This window comes from Pseudophryne corroboree, chromosome 10 (assembly GCF_028390025.1).
Source record: "Pseudophryne corroboree isolate aPseCor3 chromosome 10, aPseCor3.hap2, whole genome shotgun sequence".
Lineage (NCBI taxonomy): Eukaryota > Metazoa > Chordata > Amphibia > Anura > Myobatrachidae > Pseudophryne > Pseudophryne corroboree.
In genome coordinates, this window is record NC_086453.1 from 37,059,378 (window position 1) to 37,069,372 (window position 9,995).

The 9,995-nt window shown below is 46.6% G+C and overlaps 1 protein-coding gene across 3 annotated transcripts in view; it reads right to left on the minus strand.

Moving 5' to 3' along the window:
- The window catches only part of LOC134966967 (B-cell receptor CD22-like), a 78,488-nt gene extending 74,421 nt beyond the window's left edge, over positions 1–4,067 (minus strand). For all 3 annotated transcript variants that reach the window (XM_063943978.1, XM_063943977.1, XM_063943976.1), the window contains exon 1: positions 4,032–4,067. The gene's annotated coding sequence lies outside the window, so the exon portion shown is untranslated. The remainder of the gene's footprint in view (positions 1–4,031) is intronic.
- Between the last annotated feature and the right edge of the window lie 5,928 nt (positions 4,068–9,995).

Genomic DNA, 9,995 nt, shown 5'->3' on the forward strand with positions numbered 1-9,995 from the left:
ATGTGCCTCTCTCTCCCCTCCCCTCTGTCTCTCAGTGCCCCCCTCCCCCCCTTCAATGTCTCTCAATGGGGTATATTTACTAAGATTCATAATTGTCGGTATTTGGAGGGAGAGTAAACACGAATGACATCGAATGTGTGAATGTGCAACTTTTTTTTTTTATTCCTCATTTACTATGCTGTCGTATTTTACATTGTCGTGTTTTCCGATGTCGATGCCGTTCGTAATGTTTGGCAGTGCTTTACGGGAGTGATTAGTAAAACACTGCAGGACTTAACACAATGAATCCCGGCCGGATCAGTGAGATCCGTGCAGGGCTTCATTGTTTACCTTAAAAAAAGTGTTGAAAGTGTTAAAAAATCCCCCAAAAAAATTGCGCGGGGTTTCCCCTCCTAAGCATAACCAGCCTTGGGCTCTTTGAGCCGGTCCTGGTTGTAAAAATACGAGGAAAAAATTGACTGGGGTTCCCCCATATTTTAACAAAAAGCACCGGGCTCTGCATCTGGTCCTTGTGCAAAAAATACGGGGGACAAAAGACGTAGGGGTCCCCTGTATTTTTTACACCAGCACCGGGCTCCACTAGTCAGAGAGATAATGCCACAGCCAAGGGACACTTTTATATTGGTCCCTGCAGCCCTGGCATTAAATCCCCAACTAGTCACCCCTGGCCGGGGTACCCTGGAGGAGTGGGTACCCCTTAAATCAAGGGGTCCCCCCCTGCAGCCACCCAAGGACCAGGGGTGAAGCCCGAGGCTGTCCCCCCATCCAAGGGCGGCGGATGGGACGCTGATAGCCTTTTGTGTAAAAAAAAGAATATTGTTTATTGTAGCAGAACTACAAGTCCCAGCAAGCCTCCCCCACAAGCTAGTACTTGGAGTACCACAAGTACCAGCATGAAGGGGAAAAACAGGCCCGCTGGTACCTGTAGTTCTACTACAAAAAAAATACCCAAATAAAAACAGAACATACACACCATGAAAGTAAAAGTTTATTAAACATACATGCACACTTACATACATACATAGGAGGTCATTCCGAGTTGTTCGCTCGCAAGGCGATTTTAGCAGAGTTGCTCACGCTAAGCCGCCGCCTACTGGGAGTGAATCTTAGCATCTTAAAATTGCGAACGAAGTATTCGCAATATTGCGATTACACACCTCTTAGCAGTTTCTGAGTAGCTTCAGACTTACTCGGCATCTGCGATCAGTTCAGTGCTTGTCGTTCCTGGTTTGACATCACAAACACACCCAGCGTTCGCCCAGACACTCCCCCGTTTCTCCAGCCACTCCCGCGTTTTTTCCGGAAACGGTAGCGTTTTTTTCCCACACGCCCATAAAACGGCCTGTTTCCGCCCAGAAACACCCACTTCCTGTCAATCACACTACGATCGCCAGAGCGAAGAAAAAGCCGTGAGTAAAATACCTAACTTCATAGCAAAATTACTTGGCGCAGTCGCAGTGCGGACATTGCGCATGCGCACTAAGCGGAAAATCGCTGCGATGCGATGAAATTTACCGAGCGAACGACTCGGAATGAGGGCCATACTTACCTATGTTGACACGAAGCAGTCGGTCCTCTTCTCCAGTAGAATCCAGGGGTACCTGTAAATAAAATTATACTTACAAAAAATCCGGGGTAGATCGGTCCTCTTCTTAACAGTTATAATCCAGGGGCTTGGTAAAATAAAAAAACAAAAAACCCAGACCACGCACTGAAAGGGGTCCCATGTTTACACATGGAACCCCTTTTCCCTTCTGGCGAGACCCCCCATGACTCCTGATTGGCTGTGCATGCCTGAACTGTCAGTCAGGCTGCGCACTGTAGATACAATGTAGCACATAGCCGCTCCATTGTATCCAATGGTGGGAACTTTTCGGTCTGCGGTAGACCGCGAAGTTAAGTGGGGCCAACCACAAGAGTGACCCCACTTAACCTTGCAGTCTACCGGGGGACCCCTACGTCTTTTGTCCCCCGTATTTTTTGCACCAGGACCAGGCGCAGAGCCCGGGGCTGGTTGTTAAAATATGGGGGAACCCCTGTCAATTTCCCCCCCCCCCCCCGTATATTTACAACCAGGACCTACTCAAAGAGCCTGAGGCTGGTTATGCTTAGGAGGGGGGACCCCCACACATTTTTTTTCTGATTTTTAACTCTTTTCCACCCCTTCCCACTGATAAACAGGCACGGATCTCACGGATCCATGTATCATAACACGGTAAAAAAAAGCAGGTCTATTTGAAAACTGTTTTTTTTTACGATTTGTATTTTTTCACGGCAGTGTTTGGCTATTGCCGGCAGTTATTGCGAATTCGATTTTTTTGTAAATTACAGAGTTGTATAAAATAACAGGCGTATTTGACTGATGGTGTATTCATTCGTATTTTTTTCTTTGCCGGCAGGGTGAGGCGGTTGGGAGCCTGGAACTGAGGACCGAGAGCCAGCGGAGGGCTGCAGGCATGACCGCGGTAAGAGATGGTGGCGGGCGGGAGGACTGGCAGAGCTCTGACAGGAACGAGTGCGGCACATTCAAGAGCTTGGGAAGGAGGCGGAGCCAGGGAGAAGCAGCGCGACTATAGTCCTCCCGGTCAGCAAATGCACACCACCCTGACCGGGAGGACACTAATTAAATTAATAAATCATGGATACAGGCTAATGGGTGGTCCAGTGCACCTCTGGACCACCCCCCAGATTCGCCTATGATTGGAGGGGGAGTAGCAGGTTTTCTTTTTAAATCTCTGGGTATTACATCTAATGATTTGGATGTAAAATCCCCTCTATCGCATCTTGTCCCCAAAATATTACATGTTCCTTCCTCTATCATTGTATAAAAAGTATAATTTATTATTTTTGCTGATATCTCTATGCTCACCAAAGGCAAGATTTATCAAGCCTTGGAGAGAGATAAAGTCAGGTGGAATACATACTAAATACCCGGGGTCAGGATGCTGGCAGTCACATGACCAACAGCGGCATCCCAACACTGAAGATCCCGACAGATTATTGGGTAAGTATCTTTACTCTCCCCTGTCCCCTACCCTAACCCTATCCCTCGGGGGAGAGGGGGGGGTGGCTATGGCCAACCAACCCCCATAGAGCCTAACTCTAACCCCCTAGTGCTAACTTTAGTCCCCCTTGGTCCCAAACCCTGAACCATGATACTCACCTTCCAGCGCCGGTCTCCTTAGTGGTGTGTGGATTCTGGCATCAGTCACATGATCGCCACCATCTCAACGGCCGGGATGCTGAACGCATCCCAGTCGCATAGTTGCCTAAAGAAACCAATTACTTTTTGCTCTTTCAAAGAATCTGCTTGATAAATGACAGTAAGAAGCTGAGTGGTTTCTTTGGGTAACTTCTCCACTATATCTCTCCCCAAGACTTGATACATCTCCCCCTATAAGCAAGTCAATTCTTGTTTGTTTTATCAGTCTGAAGAACAATGTCTATAATAAATATTTTTTTTTAGGTAGAGTGTTCTGCTCTTTCATACCATGAATGTATTTGTAGCTTGAAATATTGTCTAAAATCGACATAAAAGAACTGAATTACTGCATTGCACATTACAGGCCTGATTTCGATATGGAGAAAATTGCGCCCCAAAGCGCAGGTGCAGATTGCATTATATCAGAGGTTCTCAAACTCGGTCCTCGGGGGCCACACAGTGCATGTTTTGCAGGTCTCCTCACAGAATCGCAAGTGAAATAATTACCTCCACCTGTGGACCTTTTAAAATGTGTCAGTGAGTAATTAATACACCCGTGCACCTGCTGGGTTATCTGCAAAACATGCACTGTGTGGGGTCCCGAGGACCGAGTTTGAGAACCTCTGTATTATATAAAAGAGCTGCAGATAGACGTTTTATAGACTTTTGATATTTTCTGTTATAACATTTGGACTGTGTGTATAATTATATAATGGTACACTTTTTCTACTCAGTAAATTGATAAAACAGAATAAGATAGATGTAAAAATATAGTTTCTGCAATAAACAGTAGGTAAAACCAATACTAACAAAGCCAATGTGTACTTACAGATCCTGCAAGATTCAAACCTTTCTTAGATGTGCTGAAGAAAGAAATGAGAGGCTACAATATCGCTATGAATCATCTCTAGTAACTAGGAGAAGTGGTTACAATTTCCTCACACTGGTTTAGTTCCTTATTTTTCCTAACCCTGTATTAAAGTGATCTCTGTATTAAACAGTAACGTTTGATTACAATATGAGCATGAGGTGATTCAATGAAGGCCAGCACAGATGGTGTAATGGTTAGCAGTGTTGCCGAACAGCAATTAAGTTATGGGTTTGATATAGGTTAATTGGTTCCCAACAAAAATGTGAGCGTAGTATGTAAGTGTGTGTATGTACATGAGCAGACTAGATGGGCCAAGTGGGTCTTATCCAGGGTTGGACTGGCCCAAAGGGGTACATGGGAAACCCCCAGTGGGCCCCACTGCATTTGGGCCCCACCTCCTCCACTAGGATCAATTTCTAGCTTGTGCACTTGAATTATGCATAAGTTACATGACTATGGGCCTAATTCAGACCTGATCACAAAAGCAAAATCTTTCTCTAATGGGCAAAACCATTTTGCACTGCAGGTGGGGCAGATGTAACATGTGCAGAGAGAGTTAGATTTGGGTGGGTTATATTGTTTCTGTGCAGGGTAAACTATGGTTGCTTTTTTTTACACTCCAATTTAGATTTCAGTTTGAACAACACCCCACCCAAATCTGACTCTCTCTGCACCGTAGGTGTGCGCAGGGGGGTGGTGCCTGGTGCGCACAGGCACACCCTAATGTCTGGCACCCCGATCTCACATGCCTGATGCAGTGATCGTCGAGCAGGCTGACAACTGTCCCCTCTGCACTGCACCCTGTCAGGACTGCATTACTGACCGGATGCCTGGGTTAATCAAGGGTGCCGCTGCCACCGGCTTTCAAACTCCCAGCTCCACCTCCATGTACAAAAACATCGTGATGTGATTACGTCATGCTGCTCGCACTCCCACCTGCCACACCCGCCACATGCCCACCTCTCTCCTTCTATGCTATGCCAACGCCAGCCACTTATGAGGATCAGCATGCAGCCAGCGTTCCTCTTAGGAAGACAAATTCAATACTGGCAGGCGGACGGCAGCAGCATTGACACGTCACTCGTTTTTCCAGCAGCAGTACTAGTCTGTGACTGTCAGTGAGTAACTGACTTGTAAGTAAGCTGCTGCAGCTTGCAGAGGAAAGAGAGGGGGAGCCAGACCAGGCTGAAGAGGAGCAGTGTAATTACAGTGAGTGCCATCAGGGGTGTTTGTTTGGTTCACACCACAACATCTGACAATGTATCTGCTTTATTAGGATTGGTACAAGGGTCGATATTTTATATTGCGTCGACCGTCAAAAGATGGTGCTAGACACGCCCAAAAGGCAGCGCTAGACACACCCCTCCGACGGTGCACCCCCTAATAAAATGTGCTGCGCACGCCTATGCTCTTCACATGTTACATCTGCCCCACCTGTACTGCACATGGTTTTGCCCATTAGAGAAAAAGTTAGCTGTTACGATCAGGTCTGAATTAGGCCCTATGGTGTATTTTGTAGAGATGAGCGGGTTTGGTTTCTTTGAATCCGAACCCGCACGAACTTCACTTTTTTTTTCACGGGTCCGAGCGACTCGGATCTTCCCGCCTTGCTCGGTTAACCCGAGCGCGCCCGAACGTCATCATGACGCTGTCGGATTCTCGCGAGACTCGGATTCTATATAAGGAGCCGCGCGTCGCCGCCATTTTCACACGTGCATTGAGATTGATAGGGAGAGGACGTGGCTGGCGTCCTCTCCATTTAGATTAGATTTAGAAGAGAGAGAGAGAGAGAGATTGCTGTGATACTGTAGATTAGAAGAGAGTGCAGACAGAGTTTAGTGACTGACGACCACAGTGACCAGTGACCACCAGAGACAGTGCAGTTGTTTGTTTTATTTAATATATCCGTTCTCTGCCTGAAAAAAACGATACACAGTCACACAGTGACTCAGTCTGTGTGCACTGCTCAGCCCAGTGTGCTGCACATCAATGTATTGTATATAAAGCTTATAATTGTGGGGGAGACTGGGGAGCACTGCAGGTTGTTATAGCAGGAGCCAGGAGTACATTATAAATAATATTATATTAAAATTAAACAGTGCACACTTTTGCTGCAGGAGTGCCACTGCCAGTGTGACTAGTGGTGACCAGTGCCTGACCACCAGTATATTAGTAGTATTGTATACTATCTCTTTATCAACCAGTCTATATTAGCAGCTGACACAGTACAGTGCGGTAGTTCACGGCTGTGGCTACCTCTGTGTCGGCACTCGGCAGGCAGTCCGTCCATCCATAATTGTATTATAATATATACCACCTAACCGTGGTTTTTTTTTCATTCTTTATACCGTCGTCATACTAGTTGTTGTTACGAGTATACTACTATCTCTTTATCAACCAGTGTACAGTGCGGTAGTTCACGGCTGTGGCTACCTCTGTGTCGGCACTCGGCAGGCAGTCCGTCCAACCATAATTGTATTATATACCACCTAACCGTGGTTTTTTTTTCATTCTTTATACCGTCGTCATACTAGTTGTTACGAGTATACTACTATCTCTTTATCAACCAGTGTACAGTGCGGTAGTTCACGGCTGTGGCTACCTCTGTGTCGGCACTCGGCAGGCAGTCCGTCCAACCATAATTGTATTATAATATATACCACCTAACCGTTGTTTTTTTTTCATTCTTTATACCGTCGTCATACTAGTTGTTACGAGTATACTACTATCTCTTTATCAACCAGTGTACAGTGCGGTAGTTCACGGCTGTGGCTACCTCTGTGTCGGCACTCGGCAGGCAGTCCGTCCAACCATAATTGTATTATAATATATACCACCTAACCGTGGTTTTTTTTTCATTCTTTATACCGTCGTCATACTAGTTGTTACGAGTATACTACTATCTCTTTATCAACCAGTGTACAGTGCGGTAGTTCACGGCTGTGGCTACCTCTGTGTCGGCACTCGGCAGGCAGTCCGTCCATCCATAATTGTATTATAATATATACCACCTAACCGTGGTTTTTTTTTCATTCTTTATACCGTCGTCATACTAGTTGTTGTTACGAGTATACTACTATCTCTTTATCAACCAGTGTACAGTGCGGTAGTTCACGGCTGTGGCTACCTCTGTGTCGGCACTCGGCAGGCAGTCCGTCCAACCATAATTGTATTATATACCACCTAACCGTGGTTTTTTTTTCATTCTTTATACCGTCGTCATACTAGTTGTTACGAGTATACTACTATCTCTTTATCAACCAGTGTACAGTGCGGTAGTTCACGGCTGTGGCTACCTCTGTGTCGGCACTCGGCAGGCAGTCCGTCCAACCATAATTGTATTATAATATATACCACCTAACCGTGGTTTTTTTTTCATTCTTTATACCGTCGTCATACTAGTTGTTACGAGTATACTACTATCTCTTTATCAACCAGTGTACAGTGCGGTAGTTCACGGCTGTGGCTACCTCTGTGTCGGCACTCGGCAGGCAGTCCGTCCAACCATAATTGTATTATAATATATACCACCTAACCGTGGTTTTTTTTTCATTCTTTATACCGTCGTCATACTAGTTGTTACGAGTATACTACTATCTCTTTATCAACCAGTGTACAGTGCGGTAGTTCACGGCTGTGGCTACCTCTGTGTCGGCACTCGGCAGGCAGTCCGTCCATCCATAATTGTATTATATACCACCTAACCGTGGTTTTTTTATACCACCTAACCGTGGCAGTCCGTCCATAATTGTATACTAGTATCCAATCCATCCATCTCCATTGTTTACCTGAGTTGCCTTTTAGTTCTGCCTATAAAATATGGAGAACAAAAAAGTTGAGGTTCCAAAATTAGGGAAAGATCAAGATCCACTTCCACCTCGTGCTGAAGCTGCTGCCACTAGTCATGGCCGAGACGATGAAATGCCAGCAACGTCGTCTGCCAAGGCCAATGCCCAATGTCATAGTACAGAGCATGTCAAATCCAAAACACCAAATATCAGAAAAAAAAGGACTCCAAAACCTAAAATAAAATTGTCGGAGGAGAAGCGTAAACTTGCCAATATGCCATTTACCACACGGAGTGGCAAGGAACGGCTGAGGCCCTGGCCTATGTTCATGGCTAGTGGTTCAGCTTCACATGAGGATGGAAGCACTCAGCCTCTCGCTAGAAAACTGAAAAGACTCAAGCTGGCAAAAGCACCGCAAAGAACTGTGCGTTCTTTGAAATCCCAAATCCACAAGGAGAGTCCAATTGTGTCGTTTGCGATGCCTGACCTTCCCAACACTGGACGTGAAGAGCATGCGCCTTCCACTATTTGCATGCCCCCTGCAAGTGCTGGAAGGAGCACCCGCAGTCCAGTTCCTGATAGTCAGATTGAAGATGTCAGTGTTGAAGTACACCAGGATGAGGAGGATATGGGTGTTGCTGGCGCTGGGGAGGAAATTGACCAGGAGGATTCTGATGGTGAGGTGGTTTGTTTAAGTCAGGCACCCGGGGAGACACCTGTTGTCCGTGGGAGGAATATGGCCGTTGACATGCCAGGTGAAAATACCAAAAAAATCAGCTCTTCGGTGTGGAGGTATTTCACCAGAAATGCGGACAACAGGTGTCAAGCCGTGTGTTCCCTTTGTCAAGCTGTAATAAGTAGGGGTAAGGACGTTAACCACCTCGGAACATCCTCCCTTATACGTCACCTGCAGCGCATTCATAATAAGTCAGTGACAAGTTCAAAAACTTTGGGTGACAGCGGAAGCAGTCCACTGACCAGTAAATCCCTTCCTCTTGTAACCAAGCTCACGCAAACCACCCCACCAACTCCCTCAGTGTCAATTTCCTCCTTCCCCAGGAATGCCAATAGTCCTGCAGGCCATGTCACTGGCAAGTCTGACGAGTCCTCTCCTGCCTGGGATTCCTCCGATGCATCCTTGCGTGTAACGCCTACTGCTGCTGGCGCTGCTGTTGTTGCCGCTGGGAGTCGATGGTCATCCCAGAGGGGAAGTCGTAAGCCCACTTGTACTACTTCCAGTAAGCAATTGACTGTTCAACAGTCCTTTGCGAGGAAGATGAAATATCACAGCAGTCATCCTACTGCAAAGCGGATAACTGAGTCCTTGACAACTATGTTGGTGTTAGACGTGCGTCCGGTATCCGCCGTTAGTTCACAGGGAACTAGACAATTTATTGAGGCAGTGTGCCCCCGTTACCAAATACCATCTAGGTTCCACTTCTCTAGGCAGGCGATACCGAGAATGTACACGGACGTCAGAAAAAGACTCACCAGTGTCCTAAAAAATGCAGTTGTACCCAATGTCCACTTAACCACGGACATGTGGACAAGTGGAGCAGGGCAGGGTCAGGACTATATGACTGTGACAGCCCACTGGGTAGATGTATGGACTCCCGCCGCAAGAACAGCAGCGGCGGCACCAGTAGCAGCATCTCGCAAACGCCAACTCTTTCCTAGGCAGGCTACGCTTTGTATCACCGCTTTCCAGAATACGCACACAGCTGAAAACCTCTTACGGCAACTGAGGAAGATCATCGCGGAATGGCTTACCCCAATTGGACTCTCCTGTGGATTTGTGGCATCGGACAACGCCAGCAATATTGTGTGTGCATTAAATATGGGCAAATTCCAGCACGTCCCATGTTTTGCACATACCTTGAATTTGGTGGTGCAGAATTTTTTAAAAAACGACAGGGGCGTGCAAGAGATGCTGTCGGTGGCCAGAAAAATTGCGGGACACTTTCGGCGTACAGGCACCACGTACAGAAGACTGGAGCACCACCAAAAACTACTGAACCTGCCCTGCCATCATCTGAAGCAAGAAGTGGTAACGAGGTGGAATTCAACCCTCTATATGCTTCAGAGGTTGGAGGAGCAGCAAAAGGCCATTCAAGCCTATACAATTGAGCACGAT